Source organism: Spermophilus citellus (genome assembly GCF_964194105.1).
Source record: "Spermophilus citellus genome assembly, chromosome: 5".
NCBI lineage: Eukaryota > Metazoa > Chordata > Mammalia > Rodentia > Sciuridae > Spermophilus > Spermophilus citellus.
The window spans coordinates 152,373,125-152,388,013 of NC_138186.1; the positions used below are offsets into that span (position 1 = coordinate 152,373,125).

General features: G+C 43.1%; 1 protein-coding gene across 6 annotated transcripts in view; it reads right to left on the reverse strand.

The window, feature by feature from the left end:
- PLAGL1 (PLAG1 like zinc finger 1) overlaps positions 1–14,889 on the reverse strand; it is a 51,063-nt gene that overhangs the window by 11,250 nt on the left and 24,924 nt on the right. For 2 of the 6 annotated variants that reach the window (XM_081295240.1, XM_081295237.1), the window contains exons 4-7: positions 12,353–12,424; positions 8,415–8,446; positions 4,644–4,745; positions 4,276–4,379 (exon numbers count right to left, since the gene is read on the reverse strand). The gene's annotated coding sequence lies outside the window, so the exon portion shown is untranslated. Of the gene's footprint in view, positions 1–4,275; positions 4,618–4,643; positions 4,746–8,414; positions 8,447–12,352; positions 12,425–14,889 lie in introns of those variants that run through there. The other 4 variants (XM_081295241.1, XM_081295238.1, XM_081295239.1 and 1 more) reach the window with 3 other exon arrangements.

Below are 14,889 nucleotides of genomic sequence, written 5' to 3' on the forward strand. Positions count from 1 at the left end.
CATTTCCACCTCCATCTGTCTGTCTGACACTGTTTTGCCCCAGTTTATGCTGGGTGGTGGAATGCCCTTACTGCCCTGTCCTGCTGTCCTGCTCTGAGGAGGGCCACCCTACAGCCTGCTGAGAAATCAGGTTTGCTGCCTATATTCTTTCAAACTGTCACCCCGAGGGACTTAATTTTGTTAAGCCAGTGACTAAGCTCCTATTTTCTTAGAAAGGAGGCTTAAAATAAGCAAGAAAGCGACAGCGAAGTGTTTATCTAATATTCCGAGAGAAAACTGAGAAAGCTGTCGAGGAGACTCTATCACAACTTTAGAACACCAAGTCCATACCCTAACCAGACATTTTTAAGAGGACGGGTACCTTCTGTTCACAGTGTGAGTCATCTAAAGACGGTGGATTGAATGTAGGCACACAGCTCATTTTTCCTGAAACTCTACTAAAAGACAAGGGCAAATGGGAGCTCCTCAGGGATTCACTGGCGCTGCCTGACAAGCCCTGCTACTATGTCTACAAAGCTTCCAGCAGCTTTGCCATGGCTCTCTACTTATAAATCAGTAGGTGCCAAGGGAAAAGGAGAAAAGGAAAATGAACACAAAACCAAACTAACAGAACCAGGCAGCTCGGAGTGGGAAAGGCAGACCATGGAGGAGAGATTTGAATTAATACCTGCCATGATTCTTAAGTACCTGCATCTGGCAGGTGGCTGATTTTGAGGGTACCTGCTATTTTTCCATGTGACCTATTTCTAATGCTCGCTAGTGATTAACTCTGAAGCCACCTTTATAACTCAGCTAATATCACCCGGTGACTAACGGTAAAATCATTCCCAGATAAAATGGCTAAAAACGTATAGTTAAACCAAGAGCCAGGAAGGAGGAGAGGTTTTTTAAGTTAGTGTGACAATTTACTATCTTAAACGTGACAAAGTTGCCATCGCTGCTTCCATTGAATATCTCACTGTTGTACTAGAATCTGCGGATTACGTGATTAGGCAATAAGCAGAACAGAAAGATGAAGTAAATCTTTCATTATCTGCAAATGAAAGACTACATCAAAGACCACAGAGAATCCACACACAAGATTAATATTATTAAGTCTGACAAGGTGTTTGGTTATAAAAATCAAAATTACAAAATCAATTGCCTTTCTAAATACCAGAAGACAGAATGTGATTTAAGGTATCAAGATGATATCAGGGGATGAGGATGGCAGAGATGGAAAGTAAGTCTGAGTCCCAGAGGGAAAATTCCACACTGAGTGTAAGCCTCATGGGCAACTTGGGCAGGCATGGAGACCCACAGCATGGAGTGGCTGAGGTCCTCCCCTAAAGGACAGTGCAAGGCACACCCTTGCCCTCTGGCTTTCGGGAGGTGAATGCCATTCTGCATGTGGCTTATTCAGGTAACTATAAATAACTGAGCCTTCCTTCCATGGGGGCCTCGGGTCCTGTCAGGAAGCTCACATGAACCACTTTGATCACCAGTGTCTCTCCTCTCCAGGGTGGTTTGGTAAAGTGGGCTGGCCCTGGGGTGAGGAGGTCTTTGTTTTCTCTTGGACAGGCAGATCACAGCTAGACTGATCCTCCCTCAGGAGATCTACCAGGTACTGCAGAACAGGAGGCAGGCCTGTGGGGGCATGCAGCTCTCAGAGCTCCAAAGACAGAAGCAGCCCCTGCCTCTAAATTCCCCAGCTTCCTTTTGGGTGAGATAGCAGTGATACAAATAAACAAACGAAAATGGAATCTCGGTTCAAAAACTAGACATAAGATGTTCCTAAATTTAACTTATGTCCTGTGATGATACAAACAAGACAGCTTAAAAACCCCTTTGGTGGCCTAATCCACTAGCAGAAGGCAGGCCTTTTACAGCGGGTCTTTCTTTGTTATACATTGTTCAAAAGATTGAAGAGATTAGCTAAACTGAAAGTCAACCCTAGCCATGACTTGCTGGGGACACAGAGGTGGGGGAAGAAGAGGCAGTAGCAGGTAGAGAATGCCAATACTACTGTGGAAACCGGAATGGGAGGGAGCCCTGAGAAACCACAAGGAAGGCTCACGCCAGTGGATGTGAGCCTCACAGAGCTGTAGAAGACCAAGGAACCAAACCACAGAAGGAAAGGACTCCAGGGACCAGGGATCCATCAGCACAGAGTACTTCATCTCTCTCAGGCCCATGGCCACTGGCCGAATGCCCTTCCTCTGCCTGCAGAGTGGAGCAGGGGCTGGTAGCTCAGATTCCCAGACGGCGCCACAGGGCTGCTACCAATGGCTATTCAGGCTCACCCTCGTGGGGACAAAGGGAGGAAAGAGCTATCTTTGCAGACTCTTAAGTATTTCACATTCCTCCTCTCTCGCCACATTGAATTTAAAATAGAATATTCCGAAACAAATAGACGAATGTCTACAAGTGAGACATGTGCGTCCAGGAAGGCAAGTGTTAAGTCTAGGACTGGCTCTCAAGCCGAGACGCACTGTCCCGTTTTAAGACGTCTATTTATTAATGGAGACTCTAGGTAGTCTGGAGTGGGTGGGGGTAGACAGAGAGCCCCAAAATCCAGACAAAAGCCTTTGGTATTAGGAGCAGATTTTCTAATCATTAAAGTCAGAGATGGGGACTGTTCCTTTGTGACAACTGAAAATATATCCCCCTCCTCCCTCCCTATAAATCCTCGATGACTGGCCTTTAGACCCTTAGGGTCTGCTTCTATAGCTGGCTGCCATGCTCTCTTTTCCTGGGACTCTAGAGTGTAGGGCATGGAGGAACCAGAACTCTAATTAGCAGTAGGCCTATTGTCCTAGCAAGGCCACCATCTGGGAAAAGAAAAGCCTGGTTCCTTCTCAGGAAGCATGTGGGTATATAGGTTTGTCCTGAGGAAAGAAGAAAAGCTAAGAAAAGCACAGCAGTCACAGAGACAAGGGGAAGTCAGATTTGTGAGTTCAAAATTGCTTAAAGGAAACTTTTAGTCTGTACTTTCTAGAAAGAATGCCCAGGTCTTGGTGCACATTTTGATCCCAAGACAGCATTATCTCTAAATAAAACAGAAAAAGGACACACAATGCAGACATGGGTCTGTCTGGGGAATGGGATGACAGATAATGGGTTTTATTTTTCCATTCTGAATGTCTTCACTTAATGTTGATGGCTATTTGAGCTGAGTCTAGGGGTGTAGCAGGGCAGTGAACCACAGGCAGGGGTGGGGGCGGGGGTGTAGAGAACATGGACATGAGCAAAGGCCATAGCCTGGAGCGGAGGCTAGTTCTGGCTGCGCTGTGGGCGTGTGGACCAGGAGTGGTGGGAGAGGGCTGGACAGGTGGGGTCTGGCCACAGCAAAGTGGGCTTCTCCAGGAAACTGGGAATCCACAAAGGCTAGGACAGCTCAGCTCAGCCACCAACTGCGCTAGAGAGGACAAGCATCACAGACCACCCGCCCCCTCCCGGGTGTATAACTGAGTTATTTGGGCCAGGCACACGGGTCACTTAGAAATAAATCTGAAGTCTACAAATATTTATCCCCAGTCCTTTAAGATTGTCTGTTTTAATTTTCTTTTCTTTTTAAACTGATAAACATTCCACGGGTTTCCGTTTGGACTGGAAGTTGCACTATAGAAACAAGGTCACTCTTCTAAGCTCCCACCCTGGCTTCTCTGAAAGGGGAAAGGAATGTTAGGGAGACAGGAAAGCAAGCCTCAAGAGAGGAGCACTCAAGACAGCCTCCCTCCTTTTCACCTTATGTTTTTTTCCTCCCTATTCACAGCTTTAGGTCCTTTGTTTGTTTAACAGACCATTACAATCGAGGCAGTTCAATGGGGGAGGAATGTGAACTCTCTAAGTAGCTGTCCCTGCAATCCACATGTGTGGTCCCTCCCCGCCAGCCTGTCCAGGCGGCTGCTGTGTGCCTTCTGATGCTCCTGGCTGCCCAGAGGAGGCCGGGCACCTTGCTCACAATGAGTCCTAATTTCCCCCAGGGCCATGCCTGCTGCTCCTTCCCAGTAGCCTACAGCAGGGTCTCAAGTAGCGCTTCCTTCCCTGCTTGCTTAGCCTCAGTTGGTGCCATCCTGCTCCCTGTTCCCTTCAGCTCCTGGGAAGACACTGCCTGCATGTTGGTCATCCTGTCTTCAGACACCTTGGGACATCACTGGCTAACACCCATCTAAGGCATACACACGGTAAACCAAAGAAACAATTTCCAGCACTTTGCCAGTCCTTAGTTCACTATGTTTCCACACAATTGTTGATAAACATGGCCAACTAGAAACAAATTTAAAACTTGCATACCTACTGGGTGACAGGATACATCAGCCACAACTCAGGCTCGGAGTTCTCTCAGAAGTCTGAAGATTCAAACCACGGAGTTCTCTCAGAAGCCTGAAGATTCAAACCTGTAAGAGACTTGCACATCTTCAGTGAATGAAGCTAGAAGAACACGCGCCCCATCACACTATAACCTGAACTTCCATTTATGAGTGCACACACACACACACCACTGAGGTGGTCTACAGAATTCCTACTGCTTTTTCATGCATTTTGGTGGGTGATCTTTACTTATATTATATCCTCTGTCCTACTTGCAACTGGATTAGAACCATGCTCAAGTTTTTCCCTGCTTTCTGGGAGTAAAACAAAGAATACTTGAAATTGCTTACATAAAATATTCAAAACAGCACTCAGAGGAAATGGTATTTCTTTTAAACCAACAGTATTAAAATACCATAAAACAGGTATGCAAATCCACGCAGTAACAGAACCTGAAACAAATTATGAATCGAAAGAAAGTCAGCAATATCCAGTTGACACTTTCAACAAAAGCTTCATATAGACTTATAGGTTTATCAAATTTGCAGGGTACCTCCTAATGAAATAGTCCATGATTATTAAACCTGGATGTGCATGAGAATCAACAGGGAAGTCCTTTAGAAATACAGATTCCTAGGCCACATGGCAAACTAGCACAGACTGAAATGGTAAAATGGGGCCCCAAGAACTTGTGTTTCTACCAGATTCTCAGAAGCCAAGTCTGCCACCTGCTTTGTACCACAACCCTGATGAGCACTTGGAAACCAGTCTCTCTGCTCCAATTAATTATAAAACTTGACTTCTTCCAACTAAGACTATTCCAACCAGTAGATCCTCTTAGGGGGAAAGCTGCTCGGGTTCTCTTAAATTGTACAAAAATAAATTTATTATGAAACAAAGCCAATTAGCTCACCTAAGTGATTTATTCACTTGGATGCTTGCTTTAATTTTATTTTTTTAAAAAAGGGCTATGACCATTTATTTTGCAAAAGAACAGTGTTTTAAGTTGAAAATGAAAAAAAATATATATATATATATGGCCTTGTCAGACAACTAACATTTAAAAATGACCCAGCAAAGTTCAGGATAAAACTGGAGGTGACCAGGTTACTTGAATCACCCGGGGAGTCTGTTTTGAAGTTATTCTTTGTTTTGCATGTACAAAAGCTTCACAAATCAACTGCATGGTTCACCTGTTGTCTCAAAATGCTCAACATCTACCATTGTGGTTTAATTAGGTGGTCCCTAAACATTTGTATCTTTTTTTCAAGAGCTTTAAAACACTGAAGCAAAAGAAATCTTCTAGATGATTCTTTGCGTCTGCCCAGCTCACAAGTGGACAATACCAACTTATGTATTCAGAGAGGCCGGACTCCCTTCGGCTTCCAGGAAAGAGCTCGCTGAACGTGAGGTAAGCAAACCAGGCAGTAGAGTAGCTTAGCTTCATTGTCAAAATATTCAAATTATCACAAAAAGAAAGCAATTCCTTTCTGAACTCAACAATACTCCTTGGCCTCTGAGGGCTCACATGGGAGCTTATTCTCAGGGCTGTTCAGTGGAAGCAGCACTAGTAAAAGAGGAGAGCCCTAGCAGGGAGGAGATCAAGTCCTTCAGCCTCTCCCACCTGCCCTCTCAGCATGTCTGACGTGTACATACTAACAATGCAACGGAGACCCTCAACAGGCCTGGCCTGGGGCACCATCCTGTGCAACGTATGACAATTTAACACAGCAAAGACACAGTCAAGAAAAAAACACCTCGGTTGGACAGGATGCCACTTACAGACTCTTCAGTTAGGATTTGGATTTCAAAAGCAGAGAAAAAGGTTTTCAAATGTCAACTTTTTTTAAGTGTGTAGTAAAAATGACGCTATAAGAATCAAATAATTCTAAAGGTCGATGGCTCCAGGGTAACCAGAAATATCACATTTTTCCTAGCAAAGAAATCTTCTCCTGGTAAATAGATTTGCTAATTGTTTTAAATGAATGATTTTTTTGTGTGGCGAAGGGAAGCCATTCATTAACAAAAACAAAAGTTTCATGACTCTAGAGTGTATGATTTCTAGAGTCCATTTTTGCCACACAATATGTTTTTCTGGGCGCCTGCTTCAGAACACGCTTCTCCTCAGTTAATGAACTAGCTTAGCTGCCTGCTGAGCACTCCCTGAAACCCCTGAAATGAACAAAAGGATTTCTTCCAGTTTCAGCTCATTCACATCTAGCTCTTCCTGGTTTTATTACTTAAGTTAATTCTTCAAGCTGACTTTATTTCCAGTGATTTGAGAGGGAAAGAAATGGGCAACCCCTGACACTGGGAAGTCTTTCCTGGTTTTCAACAAGAGAGTCCTTTAGACTGTAGACGTGCCAGGTTTGTTTTTGAAGTCTCTCGGAAATGTCTTATTTTTGAAAGACTTTTACTGCAGAAGGAAAGGAGCCCACGGGATTTGGTAGATCATAGACAATGACATCTTACTGCGGCCAGATGGATCATGGTGAACAATGAGATTCTATCTTTGAACCGGAGACCCTAAGTGGGATATGCACATTCACCTCCAAACAATGACCACAGAGGGGCATGTTGTTAAAGGAACACATGGAATTTAAACAGATTTGTGGGCCTGGCACCTGGCCCCCTACCCTCTCACTTATGGACACTCCCTGGGAATTCTCATGCACAGCTCAAAGTTTTAACTACTTCTTGAGGTCAGAGGCCTCCCAAATTTCCATCTTCAATCCTCAGCTTTCTTTCAAATTCCAGACAAAGGCACCCACATTCCTCCTGAACCTCTCATTGTAGATACCTCCCTGTGCCCGTGCCCCTCACTGTCACTAGATCAGAGCTTCACACTCCAACCGTCTAGCTAGTTCCTCCCCCAGCACCACTGTGTATCTTAGCCATGATTAGTAGATGCTCATGAGATGGTGGCCATGTTTTAAGTGGGCAGTGTTAGCCTATTTTATTTTTTTTTAAATAAGAAACCTAAGGCCTAGAAGTTGTGCTAATTTGCCTGGTCCTGTGCTAATTTGAAAGTCAATCCCTTCACAGTAACTTCCCAGTCTCTACAAAGTCAGAAACTCTGGAGTCACACTAGATTTTTCTCCCTGATTAAGCTGTACGGGGGTCTGTGAACTTGTTGTCTCTCGAATCTGTTTCCTCCTCTTACTTGCCATAGTGACCTACCCTTGGGCAGAGTTTTCTGCCTTTATTACCGTCTCCAAACAGCACGGCAATACAACTTGGGAATTTTACTTTTTGTCCATCTAAAAATTTCCCTTTCTCGCTTAAAACAGGTGGCAGATTTGTCACCCCTTGTATTTCGGCCCAGCTGAAGGCAGGGGCAGCCTCAAGAAGTCTTTGTTAATATCTAAATCCAGTGAGGAAATTCTGCAGGACTGCTGGGAGTGGAGGGCACGGCGGATAAGAGGGTGAAAAAAGAGACACTGTCCCCTCCACTCCCCATCCCCCACCCTGGGCCTGGAAAGGAAAAGGATCCGTCAGCCCCCAGCAAGGGGGGGGGGGGTCTTGCCCTGTTGTTTCCTAAGGCAGCGACCGAGTCCTTGAGGACAGCTGTGTGGGAGAGCACTCAAGCTCCAGGAGGTTCCCAGCCGCCACTCCTGGCACTGAGGAGGACAGCTGCAAGGCTTCAAGACACGGCTAATGTGATATATGGAAGGTCAGAGGCCAGTTCCTCACCTTCTAGGCGCCATGGGAATCCCTAGGTTCAAGGGCATAAACTATGTGAGAAGAGGCACCTGAAACTCACCCAGATGAAATTCTCCAGGTTGGCAGAATAGGGGAGGGAGTTCAAATGGAGATTGTTAATGGGGAATAATCTCAAAGACTTTCTGGGTTGAGATGCAGATTGGTGGGTGCCTCCACAGGGTGCTAAGAATCTTACTTAGAATCACGCCCACCCACGAGATTGACTAGCTACAACTGCTGGAACTGGAGCCCATCTAGTGTTGTTTGTTTGTTTGTTTGAAAAAGGCCACAACTGCTTTGCAGAGAAGGAAGGGTTCCGAAGGTGCTGGTGATTGGGGGGGCGGGGAGGGCAGTCCTGTGTTTGACAACCCTAGGTCTATAAAGAAAGGAAGGAAGGGCAGATGTTAGAAGATACTCACAAGAGTAACGCCTCTGATTCCTAGACAAATACCTAGAAAGGGAGAGGTAAAGTTATCTTTAAGGCCTTCATCTTATGCTCTGATCTGCTAAAAGCAAACAAATCGGGAAACACATACATACAGAGGATAAAAAAGTGAAGTCTATTTGGAAAAAGACCCAGAGTTAGGGGAGTCTTGAGACCCAGACATCCCTGTTTCCTAAGCCTGGACATCCTTCCCTGGCTAATATGCTGGGACAGGGAGCTGATTTCCATAAGATGGAAATGATGGCCTGCAGGAAACCAGGGTGTTCTGGGGGCGGGGAGGCTCTCTCCCTAAGAGAAAGGATATAAATCCTGTGACAAAATGTGATAATTCAAAGAGGCTACAGAAATGATAGGTCCTGGAGGCGCCAATGATTCGGACAGGGGCAGTGTTCAGACTCCAAGGTCAGTGGCATTTTCTAAGCAAATTCCACTTCAGTCTGTGGCTGAACATCTGAGACCGTCAGAAGAGGTTTATAAAGGCCCAATGAAGACCGAGGGTTTTAAATAAGACACTTCGGCCATAACGTAGAAAGAACTATTAGTATGGACTGCTCTGGCCAGAAGAACTTCGTACAGGCAAGCTTAAGCAATTAGGGAGCCCCATTTTCCTGCCAAATGGGCACATCACTAATCCTGAAGGCCAGGCAGGGTGTAGGGCACATCCAGAGGGAAGATGACCTGGAAGAGGAGGATTCCGTGGGGGAAAAGTGCCCATCACAGAGCAGAGTTTGTCAAAATGGTCCCTGGAGTTTGAAGCACAAAGCCCCATGTATCTGCTTTAGTTCCAAGGACGGTGGGCATGTTGTATCAAAACATATCCCTAACAAGATCACACAGATAGGGAACATGAAAGCTAAGGGTGTTGGGCAAGCAGGTAGAGGACTGGCAAACCAAAACAAGCCAAGACTGGGGGCGTGGGGGCGCTCTGGTTTCATAAGGGTCTAGCCTCTGCTGGCTCTTTTCCCTGTCACACCAGACTAGTAAGACCCAAAGGAGAGACAAAGATGGTTGGTGAGCGGTGAGCACACACATTCCTATCCCAAACTCCTCCACCCAACGAGGACAGCTCTCTATAGAAGACTACTTTTCAAATCTGTGGTGCCCAAAAATGTGGGGAGATTGCAAGGGGGAGGGATACTGGAGAAAGGAGGACAGTCTACTCTGGAGGTCCAAACTTGTGTGTGACTTCTTTTAAATATAGCAGCCTGGTAAATAAGGAGCCTGGAGTCAGGTCAGTGGAAGTGGCTGTTTCGGCATGCAGACTGAAGACTGACATCCATACTTGTTCCCCAGGCTGTTTTTGGACGGGCTCTCCTTCATTCTAATCACAAAGCTGCTGTCAGAGTGATTCTTCTAACATGCAAATATGTTCCTGTCACTTGCCTGTTTGGAATTCTTTAATGTTCCCATTAGTTTCTGTCAACTGCAACCCAGAGACCTGTCTAATCAGAACCATTGAAAGTTCTTTAAGCAGGACAGCAGTAAGTTAAGGCCTATGTTATAGATGGAGACTTCAGACAGCACACACAGACTATTCTCCTGGATTTATCAGTTAAATACATTAAAATGGATACACTATAATCCTCATGGCAAAACAAAACAACAACAACAAAAAACTACTAACAACAAAATTGTGAACAAAAAAAATAAAAAGCTGTAACTGAACTTAGGTTTCTCTATAAAACTGTTCTCAGAAAGTTTTAAATCCTTCCTAAGTCAGAACTTGCAAACTCATACACACGAGTTGATTGGATGAGGCAAATAAGAACCATTTTAGGGAAACAACGTAAAATGACTGTGATCCTAATGTGGTCTCAGTTTACATGGGGAGTGTTTGTTTTATGAACCTTTTTAATTTCTGCTGAAACAAAAAAGAAAAATATTACCTTGGTACATGCTACATAGTGGATCAATTTATTCTCCAAATAAAGTACTCTTTGTTATAGCATAGTCATGCATATTTGTTAGCACTAACTTGAAGATAGATGGAGAATGTGCTTTATTGGCTAATTTTTAATACTATTAAACATTCTTCTCTATTATGATCCCAACTATTTTTCTCTTTACTTTTTATTTGTCTATTTGCTCATAGAGAAGGGAAGAAGTTTTAATATTCCTTAGATAATAACATTCCTTACCTAAAAAGTGATAAAATGATGCATTTTACTCTACTTCTTCCACTGTGTGGGAAGCACATTCTACTAATACCAGGTTGTGCTTTTAGGATTAAAGGACTAACCACATTCCAGTATTCTAGATGCAACCTCAGAAGGACACTGTGGTACAGGGGGAAAAACTGAGTTTGAAAGATGCTCTGTTACTTGGAAAGTGTGTGACCTCAGCCAAGTGGACTTCCTAAGCCCAAGTCTCCTTTGACATAAAATGGGGACATTGATCTATCTTGCAGAGCTGTTGCAAGAGTATATTATATGTGTACACAGAGTGGTACAATGACAAGCACAGAGTCTAAAGTAGATGTACAAAGCAGATGTGGCCTGTGAATAAGTGTCAGAAGTGATTCTACACAGCAGGTGAGCTCACAATTACAAACAACTTATTTTGGACACAATGTACTTAACAGTAAGCAGAGCATAAATACTGGACTCAATCATCTTTCTTTAATGTGGATCACCACTCCATGGCCACACATGCTTGAAAAGAACTTTGTATTATTATCTCTGCGTTTCTAGATTTCGTTAAATTTTTCCTTCAGAAGAATGTGTTGGTGGGGAAGTAGACCGGTTTGAATCATCTGGAGAGCAGGGTATGAATTTAAATGAGAACAACTAATACTCTCCTCAGCCTTCCACATGAGGTGCTTGTGGGCCTTTCTGGAAGTTAGCCTCAAAAATCATACAATAAAGGGGGAAGTGGTTCATCTAGTGAGCGTTTTGCAGGAGAAATAGAATGGAAGATAGATTATAAGAAAACTTACATAAAAGACTGGGGTTATAAAATATGGCCTCAGTCAGGGACATTTTGCAAAAAAACACATATGGAAAGAGGCCAAGAGTTATGGTTGAGCAATAGCACAAAAGCTGCAAAACAAGGGAAGGGAAGGGTGAAAGGGGCTTGAGGGGGAATGAGCTGGACATAGAACTGATACATGTTATGGGGGGAAACCACAAAAATGTTGGATAGGACATTTAAAGCTAGAATTAGGGATCATTATCTTGAAATGAGCGATTAAAACAAGTCAATCTCCACATGAATGTGGAAAATAAGAAATAAAAACTTCTACTGTATAATGGGGACTCTGCCAACCATGAATTCCTTCAAATAAACACCTGAACTACCTACTTCACAACTTCAGTAAGTTTGGATAGAAGATATGCAAATTGAGAATCAACCCACATTATGACTTTGGGAGGATGATTTAGAGACTTTGAATTATGTGTTACATATCTGGTATAGAATTCTAACTGAAAGATAACACCCTAATTTGTTCCTAGTGTTTGTACTGTGCAAAAACAAACAAACAAAAAATACATGTATATGAGCACACACACACACACACACACACACACACACACACACACACATACATAAGAGAGGAAGATCACAAAGTTTCTAATAAGCAAATCATGATACCTTACAAATCAACTGTACAATACCCATTATTTCTAACATATTGTGAATAAATAGCAATGGTGTTTTTATCATGTTCTCTTGGTTTTTAAAGATAGGGTTTCATAAGTTCCTAATCTTATCACACAATCCATTTTCCCTCAAGTTCCTTGAATACAAATTCTTTGACAGGAAGTGTTTTCCAGAACATCATATCCCCCTCTGTACAAAGGTGGAAAGGCTCTGGTATGGGCTTTGAGGCAGGGAGAGAATGAGCACAGTCACAACTAGCCCCAGAAGAGTCGAGGATGCAGGCATCCCAGGGCTGAGAGAAGGCACACTTACCTTTCTATGCCAGGTATGGATGAGTTTTAGACGTGACCTGAAGCAGAGGCCACGTCAGACCTAAGAGCAACCCTAAAGGAAAACATGAGCAAAATGTTAAAAGGAAGCATTAAGAGAACTATAATAGACCATGTAAGCAGAATAGGAGCTCCAGACTGCCAAGGTCAAAGCCTCTCCATTAAATGCCCTAGTACCATATGGCAATATTCCAGAGGCATGCCTTTAAGTCACGAGAAAGGGTTTTTCATGTGAGAGTGGTGATACAGCTAACAACGTGGTCAAGAGCATGGTTATGATGTCAGAAAGACAAGATCTAAATCCTGGTGTCACCTAGAATCACTAAGAAACCTCACGTAATTTGTTCAATCTCTCTTCCTCGGCTTTCTCACCTGTGAAATGGAGATAATCAACCACCTACATCATAAGACCCTTTTGAGAATTCCATGAGTTAATTTAAGTACAGTGTTTATTTGCACTGTGTCTGGCAAGCAGGAAACACTCATGGGTATGCCATTATTTTTCAGAGACCTGAAGTGAAAATATGTCATAGCCTCAAGCGGAATCGAGAGGATAATGAGAACCTTTTCAGAGTGCCAACTAAGAATGCCTGGAGAAGGACACAATCCTGAGCAGGCCACCAAGAGGCAAAATATCAAAATCAAAAACAAAACACCCCAACACAGTGTAACTCCAATATTTTTTCAAAGTCAAGACTAGTCCTATAGGAAGAAGCCTGGAGGACTGCACTTGACCGTAAGATATCCAGCGATTCACTTCAGGAGGAGAGAGATGGGAGGGCAACTGGAGGAGAGGCAAGAGTGAATTTTTTAAAGACTGAAAAAGATATTTTCCTGTAAAAATAATAAAGACAGGAAATATATAAATAATAACTCAAACCCGTCAATCCTTACCTTGATATAAATTCATTACCAACCAGGAGTCCAATGCAATTGAAGTACCAACCTCGCAATGTCCTCTGGAAGGTCCACATTTATGCATGGCCCTAGAAGGCTGTTATTAGTTTTTGGTTTTTGAAAAGAAAAACCTTACTAATCTGAATTTTATGAATGCTACAGGTATAATAATTTGAATGCGAGCCAAGTTATTTTTCTTTTATTTAGCTGAGGTCTTTCCTTGGTGAAAAATGGCACACTAAAAAAAGCCAATAAAGCAAAGCTGCAAAGTAAACATTTAAACCAAACACATACTGTTTTAATAGCCTCATTAGTACTGATGATTAATTACAAAAATGAGATACTGAGTTATTACAGAAGGTTTTTATGGTAATAATATCCAGGCCATCCATATAGCTTATATATAATCTAATTTTAAATAATTTTATATTTCAGAATAGCATTTCTTTTAGCCCAACCTAATGGGTAAGAAAGGTGTCTCATTGTCCATGACTACACCCTGTCCCCCCGCCCACCCAATACTGGGGGTTAAACCCAGGGGTGCTCTACCACTGAGCTACATTCCCAGTTCTTTTCACTTTTTGAGACAAGGTCTTGGTTAAGTCATTCAGGCTAGCTTCACACTTGCAATCCTCCTGCCTCAGCCTCCTGAGTAGCTGGATCACAGGCCACCACGGCCAGCTACGTGAGCAAGTCAGTATGGACAGATGAGAAGCCATCTAAGAGGAAAGAATCTGGCATCTTTCTACTGGGAAATTTGTCTAAGTGGAATAATGCACATATAAGCATAGAGACCAATTATATGTTGATCTCCAAACCTATGTTGAGGTATTAACCCTTAAATTCCTTGAAATTATTCTTGGATATTGGGGGACAGGGAGAAGGCTCTTTTGTGGGGATGCTACAGTTGAAGTTCTGATTCTACAAACAGAGTAAGCACACAATTTTTAGTGGCAGTCGCTGCCTTGGTCTGGATGTAGCTCTACCGATGCAGATGAAGACACACCTCATGCTGAAAGCTAAATTATCAAATGGAAAAGTGCGGTGTCATTTCCTTCTCCTCCCTCTACTCTACTTTGGTATGATGTCACACCAAATTACTTCCAAAACTGGGAGAACTAAGCAGCCAGTTATAAAAGCTAAGTGCTATGCTTAATGCTTTCTTATCTACAACTAAGTGCTTAAGGAGGTGAGAGTCTACAATGCTCACTGCCATGGTACTTTCCTATTTTGGAAGGAATCTCAGATCTCAGCAGTGAGACAACCTGCTCAATCAACCCTCTTCCTACAACCTCGTGAATCTGTTCCCCTACAGAGTTCCCATCACAGTGCACAGATCTGTACACCTCTATTTCAAATTTCATCTCTACCTTTAATCAAAATAAAAATCCAAATACATTTCTTTAAAAAGATAATCTTGGTGGTTAAAAAAAAAATGACAAGGGGGCAAAGTTCTAGCCAGCCTGTGTGCTTACTCCCCCCCCCCCGACATCTTCTAAACATTTCCATTATGATTTTAAGATATTATTTTCCTAAAGAATGCTGAGAACTATTTCCCACTTAAGCTCAGGCTTAAAAAAGAAATTGTAACCTGAGAATAGCTCAGAAATCGGGTTTGTCCTA